The sequence below is a fragment of the Aphelocoma coerulescens genome, chromosome 15, assembly GCF_041296385.1.
Source record: "Aphelocoma coerulescens isolate FSJ_1873_10779 chromosome 15, UR_Acoe_1.0, whole genome shotgun sequence".
In the NCBI taxonomy this organism is placed as follows: Eukaryota; Metazoa; Chordata; class Aves; order Passeriformes; family Corvidae; genus Aphelocoma; species Aphelocoma coerulescens.
Window position 1 is genome coordinate 12411030 of NC_091029.1, and position 20691 is coordinate 12431720.

Sequence of the window (20691 nt, forward strand, 5' to 3'; positions counted from 1 at the left end):
TCGACTCAGCAGGGACCTGCTCAGCTCCAAGCACACCCTGGCTTTGCACCACTGGGCTTTCCCCAGGACCAAGTTGGTTGGCTGTGACCCAACAAACCTGAAGGAAGCATTCCCTCTCTGAAGTGGCACCACAACTTCAGGGGCTCTCTGGGGAAGCAGAGATTATGTCTGGCAAAGACCTATGGACACCAGGGAGGGTCCGCAAGACTCTCACCCACTGCAGAAGGTCCCTCAGGTGCCTGGCTGAGCTCAGCTGGTCACAGATAACCCAGCCAGGAGAGAGGGAGGGAAGACCTCAAGACATGAGGATCTTTGGGATCACACAGAATTACATTCTGCTGCTCTGGTGTGAGCAGTAGGAGCTGCTTTTAGCAATCAATAAAGTGTTAATTTGCATTGTCTTTGGTGTGACTGCGGGTGGGCTCACTGTCACCCACCTGCTACAATCAATAGCCTGAGCTCCAGAACACTCGGGGACAGAGTTCGGCTTCTTTTGTTTTGTTTCTTTTGCTTTTTTAACACCAAGCAGTTTTACAGCTCCTGAAGTGGGAACGCTGTGCCAGGGAGGGGGGGAACGCTGGTGTTGGAAGGGTGGGCAGGGGTGGCCCTGGAGGGGATCTGCAGACACTTCCCAGAGCAGCTGGTGATGCCGTAAGCACAGAGCCCAAAGAACTCCACTGGCGTCCCACCAGCCCCGTGCCAGCCCAGGGCAGGGGCACTGCCAGCCAGCGGGGCTCGTCCCAGCACTTCGTGTGCCCCTCGGGAGGAGCTGCAGCCCCAGTGAGTTCAGCCCTCAGAACAACCCCGGTGCCCTCAGCCGCTCCTCCTGTGGCTTCCCCTGAGACCCTGTGGCTGGGTAGCGCTGTCCCTGTGCCACTCACTCCCCTTGGGGTGCCTCTGTCACCACATTCCCGTTTCTCTTGGCTGTGTGTGGATCACTGCCAGGCACGATGAGCATTACCCTCTGCACCAGGTGCAGCAGCTCTGTTATGCCAGGCACCATCTCTGGGGCCAGCGTGACCCCCTCGGGGCTGCAGGCAATGCTGCTTGGATGCAGGAGGGGCTGCTGAGGTGTCCGAGGGAGCTGCTCCCCTCTCCTGTGCTGGGGCTGAGGGAAGCCTCTGCCTTCCTTGGCTCCCCCTCCGCAGCTGTTCCAGGCACTGTGTGTGAAATCCCCGTCCCTGAAAGCCCTTCCCGAGGCTCTGCCAGGGCAGCCAAGCTGTCCTGCCTGCCCAGAGAGGAGCTGGCAAACCCCAATTCCTCCTGAGGGCTCGGCCTGGGACTCCACCGGAGGGATTGTCCCGTGGAGGACTCGCAGCACGAGGGGTGAGCACACCTGGGACTCGGCAGAGCCCATTCCCTTTGCAGACCTGTGGAGAAACCTCATGACTGAAGTCCCAGAAAAATCTTCTCCGTTGATATTTTCTTTGCTTAATGTTTTTTCTTGCCCAGGGCTGAGGGACGCTGTGTGCCTGTGGAGGCAGGGGATCCTAGCAGGGAACACCAGAGGCTCTGGGGGTCCTGGTCAGGGAAGTGTTCCCTGCCCAGCTGAGGAACCCTCATAGGGCTGGTTTAGGCAAAGGCTGAGCTGCAGAAAGGCTCCTTGTGGAGAACACCATCCAAATTGTCTTCTTTGTGGCCCAAGAGTTGTGAGGAGGGACGACTGTTTTCTGTCACATGAGAGTGTTCCCTTCAGGGTGGCACGTCCAGGGATCCTGACTCTCTAAAACAGTCCAGAAATAAAATTAGGACCGTTTGAATGGAACCTTGGTAACAGGACTACTCTGAGCTGGGTTTTTTGTGCAAGCACAGCTACCACAGCCCTCCACATGGGATGTACACACACACCTCTCTCCTGTTCCTTCCCTGTCCCCTCTCCCTCTCACACACACCTCCTGGAGACCTGCTCAGTTCTTCGGAAGATCACCTGGATCCCTCAATCCAGCCTGAGCTTCATAAGTCATGGATAGAGCAGATCATCTCCTTACCCCTGGGAAAGACCTCTGTGAATTACTGCCTCCAGGAGCAGAAACCAGCCCCACCCCTTGGTCCTTTCCCGGGTGTGGTGGTTCCACACTCTCCTCTCCAGGGCATCTCCCTGCTCCAGTGGCCGGGCTGTGCTCCAGACACGCTGGCACCGGGAGATGGGAATTGTTACTTCTTCTGCCTTGGCATTAATGACACCCAAATGTCTCTGCGATCACACACGCCGGAAGCCAGGGTGTGGGAACAGCAGAGGGGCTGTTTAGGACTCAGGAGCACGGCTGGAGACTCTCCGAGGCTGCTCTTGGGTGGGTCTGTGCTCTGCCAGAGGTGGAGTTCCCGTGCCAGCACTGTCCAGGTGAGGCTGCTCAGCACGGGAAGCGGGAGCTGCCCACACCTTTGGGATGTAGCTGTGCACAGGCGGGGCTAATCAGGTGTCGGGAGGGATTATCTGGGCCCTCCTCTTCTCTCATTCTCTCTGTGTATCACTGCAGATTCCGCTGAAGTGACTCCAATTTACTCCTCATCAGGGACCGAGGAGTCAGCTCTTGCATTTAGAGCTGTAGTAAACTATTTTTAACAACCACGGCATTCATCATGAAAGGCTCTCTGTCTCCTGCTGCAAGGAAGGAAGGAGTGAATAATGAATGAACACAGAGCTGTGCTGATCCCTGCGCTGAGCCAGCCAGGGGAGCGAGCTGGGCAGGCTGAGAGGCTGCAGGTGCGCAGGGCAGGCCTGGGGAATCACATGCTGAGAGCTCCAGCACTTCCAGAGCCCTGTGTGAGCAGGCTGAGAGGCTGCAGGTGTGCAGGGCAGGCCTGGGGAATCACATCCTGGGAGCTCCAGCACTTGCAGGAGCCCTGAGTGTTCGTCCAGCCCGGCACAACTCCAGCCTTTAATTGCTCTGACCCAGCTGCTTTGGAGTTTGGATCACAAGGTGCATTTAAGCTCCAAGGTGAGGCTTTGGCCTTGGTTTGAGCTGGGTTTTGGGTTGCTTTGTCTGCCTTATATCCTGGACATCACCATGGGCTTGCCCAGCATTCTGGGCTGTTGGCCCTGGTTGCCATCACTGCATCTGCTCCTCTTGCTGGGGTACTGTGGTGCCGTCACATTGTCACCTTGGCTTGCCTGCCCCTAAAACCAGCCCCACTGGACCCCACATCCCTGACAGCTCCAGATTCCTGGAGCCCTGAGGTGGGATCCCTGCTCCTGGCTCTGCATCTGTGACCCCACAGTGGCCCAAGGCTGACCTACAAATCCTGGGACAGATCACAGCTGTGACCTTCCCTGCAACCATAATGACCCCTGAACACTTCAGTGGGGTTTTGGAAAGGCTTTGGGGACTCCATTTATCAGATGTGGCCGATCTTTGCTGCCTGCCTGGAAGGACTGTGCAGAGCCAGCAGCTGGACTCGATGATCCTGCTGGGTGCCTTTCAGCCCAGGATATTCCATGATTTCATGATTCTAGGACTGTGTTTCAAGTATTGTTTGCTCAGTGAAAAGAACGGGTGGATGCCCTAGGGAGGGAAATGAGACCCTCTGGATGCACTTGGAGTCAGAGCAATCTGCCCTTTTTAAGGACTGGGAGCACTTGCTTGGGGCAGAAGGCTTCGGAAGGCACTTCCCCATGCCCTGATTCCATGTTGCAGCCGAGCTCCGGGTGCTGGGAACACGGACCTTGCAGAAGTGCTGCCTGTGAGCTGTGGCTGTGCCCGGTGTGTGGCCCTGGTGACACAAGCACTGCTGTACCCTCAGGGACGGTGCCCTTCAGCCAGGCTGGATCGCTGAGTTCTGCGGGCCTATGAGTGTTTCAGGTCAGGTACGGCTGGGCTCCGCACCAGCTCCTGCGCAGGCAATGATGAATGGCCGCACGCTGCGCCTAACGAAGGCGGGGATTACTGGGTTATAAATCAATTAAGCGGTTCTGAGGAAACCACAAGAAGAAGCCATGAAGAGAGAGAGAACAACCTCCGCTGTCCAGGGAAGAGTGGGAGCCATCAGGTGCCCTCAGCCATCAGGTTTTCCTGGAGAGGAGCAGGACCCCCCCTGCCAGCTGGGACCCTCTCCGGTGTGACAGCGGCAGCTGAGGGGGGAACCTGCTGTGCCCTGTGGGGTTTGGGGGTTTCCAGCTGCAGGCTGCCCCTTCCAGGAGATGAATCCTGCTCTGCCTGTGCAATCTGGATTGGTTTAGGTGGCCAGAGCTGGCTGTGATGACTCTTCCCAGGGACTGGCAATCCAGATGCACATCCAGATGTGTCCAGAGAGAGAGGAGACCTCACCAGAGGCTGCAGCTCCTCCTGAGGGGCAGCTCCAATCTCTGCTCTGTGAGCAGGGACAGCAGCCAGGGAACGGCTGGAGCTGGGCCAGGGCAGGCTCAGGCTGGAGAGCAGGGCAAGGTTCTTCCCCCAGAGGCTGCTGGGCACTGCCCAGGCTCCCCAGGGAATGGGCACGGCCCCGAGGCTGCCAGAGCTCCAGGAGCGTTTGGCCAGCGCTGCCAGGGATGCCCAGGGTGGGGTTGTTGGGGTGTCTGGGCAGGGCCGGGAGCTGGGCTGGATGATCCCTGTGGGTCCCTTCCTGCTCAGGATATTCCATGACTCTGTGATTCTGCAGCACCAGGGTTTCCCTGTCTGACAGACCCCTCTCCTCCAGGAGAATGTTGGCAGGGCTCATGGGCACCCTGTAAGCCCTGGGCACAGCAGGGTCAGCTGATGGGGCTGCTGCCAGCTCAGGGGGTCGGGATGGTTTGGCCACTTGAGACCCATTTCCCCTCCGAGTCCCTGTGTCAGAAGGACACCCCCAGCCTGTACGGCAGGGGCCAGCTGGAAGCACATCCCTGGCAATGCTGGATGAGGTCCATTCCTGTCCCACCACACGTGGCCAGGCCAGAAGAGTCCCCAGGGACCTGAGTTAGTCCCACCCACCCACCCCTGCAACCTACAGCCTGACAAAACCTCAGTTTCTGGGACTTTTCTGTGTCCAAATTCAACATTATACTTCCCTGGAGAAGGGCAATCTCACCTATGAGAGTTTGATTCCTGTTTTCTTTGCAAGAGGCTCCAGCTGCCTCCTGTGCCCCATGTGACAAGGTGAGGGGGGTGGGAACAGAGGAAACTGGGCACAAACATCATTCCTGGGCAGAGATGTGGCCCAGCCTCGCTGTGGGGACCAAAGGGGACAAGCACACGTGCATCTCTCAGGCTCCTTGTGTGCAGCAGCTGCAGGATCAGATCATCACTGCCTGAGCCACCTGCAGAGTGCAGGGGCAGGCAGGTAATCCCCTCAGCAGGTTGGTCCATGTGCCTTGTATCCATCACAGGACAGGTCCTCCCGCAGCACCTGCAGAGCCCAAGGCTCCCAAGCAGAGACGAAAACAGGGAGTGTGCAACCTTTTCTTCCTGAGATGGTTTTCAATCCAGTGCTCTTTAGAGCATGGCTGAAAAGTTTCCAGTTTGGGACTAGTGAGTGATGACAAGGAACCACTTCTCTGGGAGTCACATGGCTCCCGTGCTACTCATTGTCCTCTAAGTTCTTGTTTTGCTCTGTGTGAACAAACCTCCAAGAAAACAGCAATGCAGCATTCTCTAAATTCTAATGAGCTGCTTCCTAATAGTTCTCTAATGAGCTGTGGCAAACAGCAAGGAAGCCTTGTTTGCTTTAATCTCTTTAACTACAGCCTATCCTAGAGGCAAAGCAGCTCAGGGGACAATGAGTGGACTTGAGGCTGGACTGACACCTCAGAGATCAGGGCTTGTCCTCTGGTGTCTCTGGTGCAGGCCTGGAGATGCCAGCATGGGCATTAAACCATGGGGTGCCTGAGCTGTGGCTCAGTAGGAATCAACCTGCAAAGCTCTGCATCCTGCTCACAGAGGAGATCCTGTCTTCATTGAGATTTGGCTGCTCTTGAACAGTTAAATGTTGAGGAAAACAGACCGTTTTCAGGGAACAGAGGTGAAATGAGGAGCAGACATCAGGGAGGTCTCAGGAAGATCTCACTGCAGCTTCCAGTACATTTAAGGGGCTTATAGAAAGGAGGGAGAGGGACTTTTCATACGGGCAGGCAGTGACAGGACAAGGGACAGTGGTTTAAAATAGAGGGCAGGGTTAGATTGGCTATTAAGAGGAATTTCTTTTCTGGGAGGGTGGGAGGCCCTGGCACAGGGTGCCCAGAGCAGCTGGGGCTGCCCCTGGATCCCTGGCAGTGTCCAAGGCCAGGTTGGACATTGGGGCTTGGAGCAGCCTGGGACAGTGGGAGGTGTCCCTGCCCATGGCAGGGGTGGCACTGGATGGGCTTTAAGGTCCCTTCCCACCCAAACCAGTCCCTGGTTCCATGATCTGTGTTAGTTGTACCCATCTGGGCTGGGTGCTTGGCCCTGTCCCTGGGCCTGGCACAGATCATCGCACGCTGACAGCTCCGACCCTCGTGCTCTTGGACAAACAGAGCTGGCCCCTCCAGGGCAGAGCTGGCACAAAGGTCCTCACAGGAGAACACTTGGATAGAGGCAGTCAGGTCTCTGGCCACATCCCAGCAGGGCAGGAACTTTCCCAAAGTACCTTCTGTGCCTGTTTCTGCCCCTGCCTGGCAACTGCCAGTGGCTTCATTTTGCTGTCTGAGGACACCCCTTCATCTATAAGCACTGGTTTCCAAGTTTTGGTCTGCAGAACCCAGCAGGCTCCTTTTGGCTCCAGAGCAGCCTGAAAAGCCCATCCAGCAGGAGAGGGTGACATTGAGAGGGCTACTCTGAGCACATCAATGCATTTTGTCCTGGTGGGTTAATATAGGATCAGTCTATTTTATCCTTTGGGATATTAAGGAAGCCTCCAGAGGGGATGAAGCCTCCAGAAGAGCTGAGCTGTGCCTCTCTTTGCCAATGTTTATGAACAGTAGGAGTTCCACCTCATCACCTAATCCTCCAGGAGGCAATTTTTCTCCTTCTGATGAGGGCACATCCAGCCAGAGTACAAGAAATAAAGTGCTCAGCTTTCCTGCATCTGCACAGAGAGGCCCAGAAAAGGAGGCTCCACCTGCAAACTCCTGCGGGAAAGCCTTGAGGAAATGCCGGCATCTTCAGTATTCCGGAGCTGAACTTCCCACCAGGGCGAGTGCTCAGGTGATAACTCTTTGCTTTTGATCTATTGGATTTTGCAGTGACTTTGGTATGGTGATGAGACTGCAATATCCCATAATAGATGGCTCTTTCTAGCAAGAGCTCTGCTATAATTGTATTTATGAGCAGAATACTTATAGAGGCCTTCAGGGAGCTTCAAGTGTAAAAACATTCCTATAACAACATATAGACAGCCAACAGCCGAGCAATTAATTTCTGGGCTGAGAGTGGTATTGGGGGCTCTGTCCTGTTTTAGAACATCCATTAAAGCTGCAGAGGCTCTGCTGGAGGCCGTGGGGAGCTGGACACTCGATCCTTCCTCTCTGTGTGCCTAAAATTGGCTTGAAATAAAGTTCACTAAAGCTAAAGGAGACCACTGAAGTTCTGGTGTATTCTGGGGGAACCACAGATTTTTGTCACAGAATATCCTGGAGGGGACCCCCCAGGATCCTCCAGCCCAGCTCCTGGCCCTGCACAGACACCCAACCATCCCACCCTGTGCACCCCTGGGAGCGCTGTCCAAACGCTCCTGAGTCTGTGGAGTTTGTGCAGTAACAACCCCTCCTCCCAGCTTGTCCTCCCAAGGGAAGAGGCGGGCGCAGACCCCCGAGGTCCAGGTACCAAGATGGGAAGTGGGATCAGTTTCCTACACCTGATCCTGACTTGCTGAGTGCCCTCATCTCTGTTTTCCTCTCTGCCCTTTCCCTCCTCCTCCCCAGTCCCAAAGGCCCGGGTGATGCCATCATGATCTAGGTCTGGTCATGGCTCCATGTCAATAAGGTCCAAAAAAAAATCTACATCCCTTGACAGGAATCACAGAGCCTGTGTTTGTCACTGCTTTGGCTGAAATTACATTAATGATGGGATATCTCACACGATGCCAATCCCCCATAGAGTGGCATTAATCAGCCTTGTTCTGCAGGGGAAGGAATTATAATGCTGTTAAAGATCACTTTTTTACAGTTTCTGATTAGTAGGGTGAGAGGAAAGGAGATTGTTTTCATCATTTTATGAAAAAAACCCAAACAACAGGCTCTTCAAATAATTATGAAGTTTTAAATTAAAACTGTTGAAGAAACTTTCCATTCCGTGGATAAACTCTGTCTTGGAAAATGGCAAGGACTTAGCAAGTGGGAAAGGGCCTCAAAATGTCCATAATAGGATTAAAAATAAATGCTGTTGTTACAATATAGACAGTTCCTGTATTATCAAAAAAAAAAAAGTATTAAGAATTGATTTGTATCCTCCAAACACCTTGGAAGGGGTTCAAGCTGGCAAGGACAGACTCCAGTTTGGGTACTCCAGAGCTGCACAGCCTCTCCCAGAGCAGATGTGCAGAGCTGAGCCTAAGCTGCTCAGTTTGGAAGTTAAACTCAGGAGCCAGCACTTTGTTGTGCCCTCCTGGTCTCTCACATAGCCCTGTCTGTGTCAGGATCAGCTGGGGGACAAGGCACAGAAGCAGGAAGGGCTGTTTTAGGGCTGGGGGCTGAGCTGCTCAGCCAGAGAGAGAGAATTAAAGGTACCTGAGCCTGAGCCATGCTTGAGGCTTTGCTCTATTTTGGGAAAATGTCTCTCTCATAACCCAGGTTCCTGGGTTCAGCTGGCCACCTGCAGCTGCCAGGACGAATTTTCCTGTTCTCCTCTTTCGGGGAGGGTGTTTCTCCCCATCTCCTCGATGCACCAGGATCACTGCAGCTGGAGGTGCAGCGCTTGGGGTGAGCTCTGCCTTAGAGCCCCACCAGAGAGGTGTGTTGTGTTTATCTCTGAGCCTGGCCCCTGGCACAGTGTCCTGGGTTGCAGTGTATTCTATTACCATCCTCATGAGCTGTGGAAATCAGGTGGGACAGTGTTTCCTTGCCTCCTCCCCCCAGACTATCTTGCTGTTAATGGCCCATCATTGTCCTGCCATGACTCAGAGATAACTCCCTCCAGACTATCTTCTGTTAATGAGCCTAATCAACACTTGGCCTCATGACTCATTACCCCATTGTGAGATGCTCCACCCAGTGGGAGGAACCAAGCATCCCATCGTGGATACAATCTGAGATTCTGAACACCAGAGACACTCTTTCCACTGGATTTCCAGAGGACAGAAGCTACACAGCCACCGCTGGACTTTCTGAGGAAGAGCAGACCCCTCCTACTACAGGATCACCACTTCAGAGGACTGCAGCCACCATTCTACCAGACTGCTACCACCACCCTGCCTAACAGGGACTCAGGTTGTATCTTGACTCTGTCAGTGTTTTCTTTTACTTTCTTTTCCTTTTCTTTAATTTCCATTAAATTGTTATTCTGACTTGGTGCCTCTCACTGGTTTGTTTTCAAACTAGTACACACAGTTGTCCTATTTACCCACAATATGCTTTGCAAACCCATATTGTGTTTCCGTGTGTAATAAAGAGATGGGAAACATTCTCAGGGATGCTGGGAGAAACAGGAAATGAAAGTTGGGGAGAGAACAGCTGCTGCTGGTGCTTGCACTTCCTTTGGACTCCTGGTCCCTCCTTGCTCCACTCGTGGGGTGAGCCCAGATCCTCCTCAGCAGATGGAATCCCATGGGATAGGAGCTCCCACCTGGACCTACAGAGCCCTGGACCTGCTGACCTGAACCTGAGACTGGCAGCAGGACTGAAGGCAGGGCTGGAAAAGGCCAAAAAGGTTGAAAAGGAGATATTTGGAAGCCAAAAAGGTCGAAAACTGCTCCCTAAAGCAGAGGGCCACGCTCCGTGCCCAGGGAAGGCACTGCAGGAGGGAAGCTCGGGATGCACGGAGTGCAGGGCGTCAATGGGGGATGGCTCTGCTGGCAGGGGGAGGGAGGAGGAACAGGGTGTGGAAGGGACCTGAGATGCCAGCTGGCCTTTGGCATTTCCCTGAGTTTGGGAATTTTAGGAGTGGGGGTGGCAGAATGGCACGGATGGTATGGAAGCAGCAATGTCCAAAGTCCAGGCTGGCTATGGATGCTGGGGAGATTGGAGGGGACAGCAGGTGCCTTCCCACCTAGGGTAATAGTGTGGGCTAAAGGCTATACATTGATTTTTTTTTTTCCTTAAATAATAGGGCACCTTGCAAAGTTTCACTGAGCCCAGAGCAGGTACTGGTGCTGAGCAGGGCTTGCCAAGAGCCAGCGGGAGCTGGGGGTTTGCTGGGCCAGGGGAGGAGCAATGGCCACATAAAAGCTGATCAGCCTCACTTGAGCTGGGGTTTGGGCAGCCAAAGACATGGGATGAGACATCACCAAGGGGGGGGACAGGGAGCTTGGCTGAACTGGGAACTCAGGGCTGAGCTCCAGTGCTGAAGGGAGGCCCAGGTGGGGCAGAGGATGGAGAGTAACACCCAGACAGGGATGGTGTTGGGAAGGGCAAAGTTCTGCTGGAAGATGATGTCAAGGATAATAAGAGGAGCTTCCACCAGTGTGACAGCAGCAAAAATAGGTAATAAGGAGACTGGGTTTGCTGCTGAATGAGAAGGGGGGACAGAGGAGGTGGAAGGACTCCCTGTCTCTTTTTGTCTTCTCCACTGGCGTCTCCCGGACCTTTGGGATTAGAGAAAAAGAGAACAACTCCAGTAGTGCAGGAGGGCTGAGACAGGGATACCTTGGGAAATCTGATCCCTTTGGGCTCCTGGGAGAAAAGAGGATTCAGCTGAGGGGTATCTTCCAGAAAATAAAGATGTTGGTCATGGGGCTGGTGCTCATGTGACAGCCCAGGAGAGGCTGAGGGAATTTCCTTATTCAGCCTGGGGAAGGGAAGAGTGTACCTAAATACCAACCTGCCAGTACTTATAAGGAGGTTTTGAGAAGATGGAAACAGGGTCTTTACTGAGAAATTCGGTGGGAAAATAAGAGTCTGTGGTTAAAGTCTGAAGTAAGGGAGGTTTTGGTGGAATATAAGAAAAGAAATCCATATAAAAGCAGGGAAATGGTGGAATAGAGCCCCAAGCAGATCATGGGATCTCCTCCTTGGAGGATTTCAAGCCCCAGCTGGACAAAGACCTGAGCAGCCTGGTCTGATACAGGATTTGGGTCTGGAGATGGAGTGAGGACTCCTGATGTCCCCTCCTGACTGAGCCCCTCTGTGAGGCAGCTCACAGCAATCAGGGCAGTCTTTGGGTCTCTGATTAAAGGGTTAAATGTGAGCCCTGCTGTGGGGCTGCTCTGTGCCCCTCCTCTGGTGCATCTGGCTCTGGCCTGGCTCACAGACACCCTGGGACCCCCGTGCTGGGGGACAAAGCCCCGTGCAAGGCTCTGCCCTGCCTTTGCTGTGAGTGCTGGCACAGCTGAGTGCGGGTTGTGGAGGTCACCGGATCTGCAGTCTCACTTCCCTTGCCAAAACAACCTCCCCAGCACGAGCAGAGCATTGCAAATACTTTGGAAAAGCTTTGCCTGTTTGTGCCTCTCTGAGGTGGCCCCTTGGAAATGGAGCTGGTGTCCTCGTTGTCCTTCTCTCCTCCTGGGTGTTGGCCCAGCTGTTGGCTTGAAATATGACTTTGTCCCCAGGCAAATGACCATCCCTCCCTCTCCGAGGGGAGGATTTTGGCACACCTGTGTCAGTGCAGCTGTGCCAGGCTGTCTGCAGATCCTGGAGGGGGCCCACACCCGTCTGGCTCATCCAGAGGGGATTTGCTCCTGCTGGGGTTGGTTTGTGGTGCTGGAAGTTCATAGCCTGATGGGCCTTTTCTTGGGAAGCTGCTCCAGGGCAGTGTGGGCAGACACTGCCGAAGCAGGGCACAGTGGGACATCCCCTGTGTCACAGCTGCCCCCAGCCTCAGCTCCCAGCTGCCCATGGGGAAGCTTTGACACACGAGAGGACTCTGGCACATCTGCAGGATGCTGCAGAGCCTGGTAGCCACCAGGGAGACCCTGCAGGGACCTGCCAGTCAGGGGGCCCTTCAGGAAGGGGCTCATTGAGCTGCTCCTGCCTCCTCCTTGGGGGGCTGCTGGGAAGGTGCAGAGCTGCTTCCACTGGAAACTGCCACTAATTGGACCTTATTAACAATTTACTTCTGTTTCACAATAAAGCTGGAGCATTTATCTTCCCCCAGCCAAGGCATTAATTACCAACACAAATGGGCTGTGCTGCCAGGGGAACAGCAGAGCTGGGGCTGTCGATTCTGTGACCTCAGTGCAGCCCTTCCCGCTGGCTCTGCGGGAAAAGCAGCCGCTCCCGCAGCCCCGGACAGCTCCACCTGCACATTCTCCTCCTCCCTCAGAGGATCCAAGCTGTAGGATTTCCCATTTCCTCCAGGAAGGTGCTGGGATGCAAGGGAATGCCTTGGAAAATAATATGCTGGGGTTTTGTTAATAAAAGCTGATCACCTGATTGAAGCAAGGTGCCCAAAGGTTGAGAGTGTTTAAGAGTAATGGAAACCCCCAGGTATCCCTGCAGCATATCCTGCTGTCCTGGGGGAATTCCCTGGGGATAGTTTGTCTCCAGGGGCTGTCCTGCAGCAATACCACGCTTCCACCTCTGGTGCAGATGTTGAAGTTTTGACACTGATATTTTCACAGAGGCTTTTTCTGTTGGGTAAAACTGCACAATGCCAGTGCCTGAGCTTGGGAGACCTGGAGCATTGTACCAGGAAAAACAGGTCTTCATGGAATCATGGAATGGTTTGGGTTGGGAGGAGCCTTAAAGCCCATCCCATCCCACCCCTGCCATGGCAGGGACACCTCCCACTGTCCCAGGCTGCTCCAAGCCCCAATGTCCAGCCTGGCCTTGGACACTGCCAGGGATCCAGGGGCAGCCACAGCTGCTCTGGGCACCCTGTGCCAGGGCCTGCCCACCCTCCCAGGGAACAAATTCTCTCCTCCTTTATTTTAAAGATGTTCCCCCTTGTCCATTCACTCTACCTGCATAAAAAGTTGCTCTCCCTCTTTTTCATAAGCCCCTTTAGGCTCTGCAAGGGGCTTTGAGGTCTCCCTGGAGCTTTCTCTGCTCCAGGTGAACACCCCCAGCTCTCCCAGCCTGGCTCCAGCCCTTGGAGCAGCTCCATGGTCTCCTCTGGACCTGCTCTAACAGCTCCATGTATTTTTTGTGCTGAGGATTCCAGCTGAGGACACAGCTCTGCAGGTGGGGTCTCAAGAGCTTCTTCCCTTTGGCTGAATGTTCCTTCACAAGTGTCCATGGCATCATGGTGAAGCAAAACATCAGTGTGGCTGTGGCTGACTGGCCATGCAGTGACCAGATGGTTTTGCTGGGTGGAGTTTGGCACTCTCTGTTCCTGCATCATGAAAACTGTGCCTGTTCTATTTCCTGCAAGAATCAGAGCTGAATCTGCAGCAGCTGCTGGCGCCAAACCTTCCCGTCCCAGTGCAGCCTGGGTGGGGGGATCCCTGTGGGGTCAGGGAGCAGAGTTTTATCTTTTTGCTGTAGCTGTTGCATCCCAAACTCTCCATTGACTGGTACATGGTTCAGTGACTGGAATGGCACAGCTTTACAGAGTCATGGAATGTCCTGAGTGGGAAGGGACCCACAGGGACCATCCAGCCCAGCTCCCAGCCCTGCCCAGACACCCCAACAACCCCACCCTGGGCATCCCTGGCAGCGCTGGCCAAACGCTCCTGGAGCTCTGGCAGCCTCGGGGCCGTGCCCATTCCCTGGGGAGCCTGGGCAGTGCCCAGCAGCCTCTGGGGGAAGAACCTTTCCCTGCTCTCCAGCCTGAGCCTGCCCTGGCCCAGCTCCAGCCATTCCCTCATGGATGCAATGGCCCTTCCCCAAGGAAGGGCTTCCCCCTGCACAGACACTCAGCAAAGCCTCTGCTTGCCTTCCCACAGAGTCCCTTGAGACCTGGAACACTCCAGCAGAGCAAAGACATCTAGGACAGACGTGACAGAGCCCCGTGAAGTCCCCAGGCCAGGTTAAGTGACAGAACCTCTGGGCAGGGGGTGGTGGCACGGGCTGCTCTCCTTCATCCTCCATCCCATTTCCCACCTTCCATTGCTCTCAGCGCTGCCTCCTGCTCTGCAGCCAGGAGCAGAACTGCCGGTGCTGCACTGCATCCCAGACTGCAGCCCCTGGCTGTGTCTGTTCAGCCTGGGGCGGGCAGGGAGGAGAATTCCTCCAGTTAACTCGTGCAGGAGCAGTTGTGGAAGGGATGCTCCAAACCTGGTTTCCAATTAGGGGCAGAGCCGTGGTACCTGTCTGGATGTGACAGGATAATGCACCTGCTAAACATTACAAGAGGCTTCTGAGATTCAATGTGACACCAGCAAAGCAGGTGCTGCAGTTTAGTCAACACTCTATCAGTTAAAAGTCTATATTTCCAATTATCTGTGGACAGTTTGCCTTCAAGGATAATTGGCTTCCCACAGCTCCTAGAACAGATGTCAGGGAGCTCCTTCTCCTCCACTGAGGAAAACCTGGAATGGTTGGTAGCACTATCCAGAGGTGTCAGGGTCAGGGATTTGGGGACTGTCCTGGGGCAGAGCTTTGCAGAGGCAGCAGCCCCTAAAGCCTGAGAGGTGCAGGTCACCCCAGCCTGCTCCTGAACTGAGGGGCTTGGGAGCCCACACAGTGACCCAGACCTGGCACAGCATCCCTGCCCCAGGGACACTGCCAGGAGGCTTTGGTCATTTGGCCAATTGTCCCCTTGGCACAAGAGGTGACATCCTGGCAGGATGGTTGGCCTGTCTCCCTCCTGGATGCCACCCATGGAGGGCTGGGAGAAGAAGAGGATGTGTTATTTGAAAATGGGTATTTAGAGAGCTGCTCTGAACAAGCTCCTGACTGTGCCCATGGCTGGGGCAGCCCTCAGGCCACCAGGACACAAACCCAGCCCTACAGGCGCTGCTGGCCCCTCAGCAGCTCCAGCGTGCTCCCAGTGACATGGACAGGCTGCACAGCCCAGGCAGAACTGGCAGAGGAAGCAGGAAATCACAGCAGAAATCACAGCAGGACCCTAGAAAATCCCAAATTCCAGTAAGGAACTGAAGCATAATTTCCTTGCAAAATTTAAATATCTGAGTGGAAAATTGGGGTTTTATTACTACAGACTGCTGCTGTGTCTAATGGGAAGTGTCATTCACCCCTCCAGGCCCTGGCTCTTCTCTGTGGATAGGATTTGTTGACTGATCTGCAGCTTCCAGGAGCCACTGGACCCTTCTCCAGACCGTGTAGGGACAGCCAGTGTCACCGTGGCCTCTGGGAGTGCTGAGAGATGTAAACCTGCTCTAATGTGATTCCCAAAAAAGCCCAAAGGGGAGGGAGGGCTGAAGGCACCCCAGGAAGGCTCTTGTGCAGTGCTTCAGCTCTGTTTCTGAATTACAAGTTTTGATATTCAGTCCCTGGATTTTGTTTTTAAGATGAAAAGTGCAGTTTCCATGGGAAAAGGGTAGTCCCTGGAGGAAAAATGCACAGCCCTTTCTTTTTTCCTGTTGGGAGTAAGTGGCAGGGTTCTGGGTGTTTTTTCTAACTGCCAAACAGCAATTTATACAGTGATGTCTGAGACTGCTCCTCCACAACCGATGGAGCTGGATCATTTCTGGGTGTGAGGGCTTCCCCAGATGGTGTGGGGAAGGCTGTGGTGCCCCTGGGAAGGGGGATGCTGCAGTATGGGCTGGCAGGGCTGTTGGAATTCTGGGGGACAGTGGAGGCTCCTGAGCTGCAACGGAGCTGCTGTGGCCATGGGAAGGGTGACAGGAAGGGCACAGGTACAGGAGGAGCCCAGGCTGTGCACATGCACAGGGTGCTGGGGGAGCTCTACACGCGGCCTTTGGTCCGAGGAATTACCAACTCCTCTGTGAACCATCTCTTGGCACATCCTTCCCCCAGGCGTGGGGGTTTGGCCCAGCACAGTGCCTGTGACTGCCGTCCCTGAGGGGTTCTGGGCTGCTGCTGGGCTGCGTTTTCCTGGAGAACCTTGGAACAGGGAGGTGCCTCAGGCTCCGTTCTCAGTGGTGCTTCCCCTAAAGGGCCGTGGGATAATGAGCAGAGCCACAGTGAGTGCTGTCACACTCAGGGACAGGCATCCTGTGTTTCCCAGGCCTCTCCTTCTCCCCTGGCCCAGGCCGGCCCCCAGCTGGCCCCTGAGCTGCTGCTGTGGCCGAGCTTTGGGGTGGGAGAGGTTGGTCTGAGCAGCTCCTCTGCAGTCTGAGTGTGCCCTGCCTTCAGCAGCTCTGTCCCTGCTCTGGCTGCTGCTGACTGCTAATGAGCCACTAATTGGCTCCGTGTCAGCCGGCAGTGGTGTCCAGGGACCAGGGGCTGCAGTTCCCACAGGATGAGCAGCAGGAGAGCAGCACTCTGGGCTCTGGCCATGGCCTACAGAAACCAAGATTGTTTCCTTCTGCCCAAATGTCCAGATGTGTCCCAGCAGTGGGAACAGCCCTTGGGTGGGATCAGCTCGAGGGCTTCACCCAAAGAGCTGCAGGGCTCCCTCTGGGCAAAGCCTTCTCCAGCACACGCTGGGGCTGGGCTGTGGCATCTCTGCCCTCATTTTTCATATAATTTATGGAACGGTTTGGGTGGGAGGGCCCTGAAGGCCCATCCAGTGCCACCCCTGCCATGGGCAGGGGGACACCTTCCACTATCCCAGGCTGCTCCAAGTCCACTCCAGCCTGGCCTTGGGCACTGCCAGGGATCCAGGGGCAGCCACAGCTTCTCTGGGCAGCCTCTGCCAGGGCCTGCCCACCCTCCCAGGGAACAATTCCTTCCCAATATCCCATCCAGCCCTGCCCTCTGGCACTGGGAAGCCATTCCCTGTGTCCTGTCCCTCCATGCCTTGTCCCCAGTCCCTCTCCACCTCTGCTGGAGCCCCTTCAGGCCCTGCAAGGGGCTCTGAGCTCTCCCTGGAGCCTTCTCCTCTCCAGGTGAGCACCCCCAGCTCTCCCAGCCTGGCTCCAGAGCAGAGGGGCTCCAGCCCTTGGAGCATCACTCCCTGCTCTGTGCGCACAGGAGCTGCACGGTGTCGGTGCCCTGACTCAGAGCAGCAGCTGTTGAGGAGCTTCTGTTTGCAGATTATTCACAACCGATTTTTTGCTTCCATCTGCCTGTCTCTACCATCTGGGATGATCTCCATTCCTGCAGGATACCAGCAAGGTTCCCAGGCCTGGCTTTCACTCAGATCCATCAGCAGCAATCCCAGGATCATTAGGAGCAGCTTGCTTGCTCAGGCAGTTTGGCTCCCCAGCACGGAGACACCACACACTATTACCCTGTAAAGCAGAGATGGATGTGCAGCGACTGCACGGAGTGTGCCCAGCCTGCTTCCCATGTGCTCTGCCCGTGGCAATCCCATCCTGCCCATCCTGTGCCTTTTCTCTGCTCTGTCAGAGCAGTGGTGTGGAATTTAAAGCCTTTTCTCTCTCAGCAAAAGGGCTCATGCAAAACCAGTCTTTCTGTTCCCGTTCTTTGTCTATTTTTGCACCAGGAGAGTAAAAATTAACCAAGCAACGTGTTCTTAGTTGTGTCTTGCATGTGATCACGTGTTCAGATAAACCCAGGTGTTACTATAAGAAATATATAAAAGAATCCTGACGTGTAACCCAGTGCAGCCCAGACTGGGAAATGAAAACCCACCATTAAAAACCAGGGGGAAGCACTTTGTGGCTGAATTTTCCTGTTTTGGGCACGAGAGCCTGAGCTGAGCTTCCTCTGTCAAATATGGGAAATCTTTATTTGTGATGAACGAAGCTGAGCAGGCTCAGCTCGCCTGCGAATTGAAAGTTGTCTGTGGGCAGGAGTTATGCACATAACTGATAATTACCAGAGCCAGGACTCCTGATCAGGGAAAATGAGAGCTGTGGTGGAATAAAGCACTTAAATACATGGCTACTTTTTAAACCATTTCCCTGCTGTTCTCATTCCCCAGCCCTGCCCTGTGAGCTCTGAGGTGGGAAGAGCAGGCCCTAAAATCCCTAAAGGGCCCTGCACAGAGTCCCCCAGCTCTGTTTTGCAGGGGGCTTCAGGGTCTAGAAACTGGGGCTCCCCACAAAGCTTTGGAACTGCTCCCACAGCTGTGTCTGCCCAGGATCCACCCCTGGGCTCTCTGCAGGGCTGTCTGGGGCTGCTGCTCACCTGGGCACTGCCCGGCAGCTTCACAGCCCAGGGGCAGCTCCAACACCTTCCCCAAGGTGAGAGGGAATTCTGGCTCCAGGGCAGATGTGGGGCAGTGCCAGAGGGCAGGGCTGGATGGGATCTTGGGAAGGAATTGTTCCCTGGGAGGGTGGGCAGGCCCTGGCACAGGGTGCCCAGAGCAGCTGGGGCTGCCCCTGGATCCCTGGCAGTGTCCAAGGCCAGGCTGGACATTGGGGCTTGGAGCAGCCTGGGACAGTGGAAGGTGTCCCTGTCAGGGACCTGGCAGGGGTGGCACTGGATGGGCTTTGAGGTCCATTCCAACCCAAACGGTTCCATAATTCCATGATGGTGACAATGATGTGGAATTTGCAGTCACTTCCATGAACTTCAGGACTCCAGGTGAGAAATGTTGACCCTTGAGGACAGCACAACCAAGCTGCATCCAGCTTTATGCAAGTTTATTTAGGCTTCATCAGTTTTGCTTCTAATTCCTCAAGTCCTGGCCTTCCTGGGGTTGTGCTTCTGTCACTGGAAGATTCTTTCTGGAGGATGTAACTAAAAAGGAATTTTTTTGGAAATGAGAATAAAAGACTGAGCCAAATTGCTAATATTGGTACTGACCTACAGATTAAAGCAACGCCATTCCCCAAGTCTAATTATGCTTGGAAAGGGCCAGGTTTTGCTCATTTTTCACAAATCTGATGGATATTGACTTCAATGTTTCTACTGGCATGATAGAAAATAAAAACAGCTCTGATGCTAATTGCTGCTTAGTCAATCAAAATGCTGTGATTTTGGGAAATAAAATTCAGGAATCAGCTCAGATTGCTCCGTAGTATTTTGGTGTGCTAAAGAGAGCCTCTGGCAAATGTGGAGGAAAAGAGGCTCCAGGCTGAGCGTGGGCTGGACTTGGAAACGCCACTGACAGTGGCCTCGTCATGGCTGGGCTGGCGGCGGGGGACAAGGGGCTCATTAGACATTTACAGATTAACTGCCACCATCTCCACTGCTCCAGTCAGTGTCAGCACCTGGGGGCTGTCAGGGCTCCTTTGGAAAAACCACGGATATTTCTATTTTTCCTGTTTAGTGAGTGTTGCAGCTGACCTCAAATTGCCTTCGGTTCCTTGTGCTGAGAGTCCCCAGTGCCCAAACATTCACAACAAAAAATCAGAGCAAGGATCCACCTTAATTCCTGCCCTGAGCTGGGCAAACAATTCAGGTTTTGCATTTCTTCGACCAATCAAGCCATAATTTTGGGCTGAGCAGAGGATTTCACCAGAGCATGCCAGGGAATGTTTCATCTGTGTGGTGTCAGGGCATTTTTGTAACCATTTTTTTCAAAGCACTTAAAAATGAAAGGATGGAAGTGAAGGGAAAAAAACCCCAAACTGCTGTACAGAAAAACTGCAAAATTTTGGATCTCGGGGGCATTTTAAAAACTTCATCTTTTGACTGGAGCAGTTTGACAGCTTTGCAAACGGTTTACATTGATAGTTCCATTTTCTGAGGGGAAAAAATTGTCCTCAGCCAAAATAAGTAACAGATCTGTAGCTGTGTCACAGATGGATCTGGTACAGCTGATGCTCCCAGGTTCTCCTGTTTGCAGTGGCTTTTGTCACTCGGTGATGGATGGGGCTGATGTTTCCCATATCAACCATCTCAGTCTAGGAGTGTCTGTGTGTTCCTTCTGAGAGTTCCATACAAAAACCACTTCAGCTCTTCTGAAAACGGGGCCAGGGGATGAAGTGATGGAGCAGCCCTGGGAGAAGGAGTTGGGTGCTGGTGGGTGAGACCTGTCCCAGCCCTGAGACCCCCCCTGCCTGGGCTGATCCCCAGCGTGGGCACCAGGGGAGGGGGGATTCTGCCCCTCTGCCCCACTCAGGTGAGACCCCACCTGCAGAGCTGCCCCAGCCCTGGGGCCCAGCACAGGAAGCACCTGGAGCTGCTGGAGGAGTCCAGAGGAGGCCACGGAGCTGCTCCAGGGCTGGAGCCCCTCTGCTCTGGAGCCAGGCTGGGAGAGCTGGGGGTGCTCACCTGGAGAGGAGAAGGCTCCAGGGAGAGCTCAGAGCCCCTTGCAGGGCCTAAAGGGGCTCCAGGAGAGCTGGAGAGGGACTTGGGACAAGGCATGGAGGGACAGGACACAGGGAATGGCTTCCCAGTGCCAGAGGGCAGGGCTGGATGGGATCTTGGGAAGGAATTGTTCCCTGGGAGGGTGGGGAGGCCCTGGCACAGGGTGCCCAGAGCAGCTGTGGCTGCCCCTGGATCCCTGGCAGTGCCCAAGGCCAGGCTGGACATTGGGGCTTGGAGCAGCCTGGGACAGTGGGAGGTGGCGCTGCCCAGGGCAGGGGTGGGATGGGATGGGCTTCAGGGCCCTGGGCTTCAGGGCCCTCCCACCCAAACCATTCCATGGTTCTGATTCTAGGATAAGTGAATTCCTTTACACATTGCTGTTTTTAAGAGCACTCCATGGTACCTGGGGGATATTGGGGCTACCAGGGAACCCAGTAACCTTTGGTGACCCTTTGGAAGCTCAGTTTGCTTTACTCTCACTGGAAATTCTTGGAACAAATCTCATTCTAAACAAACTG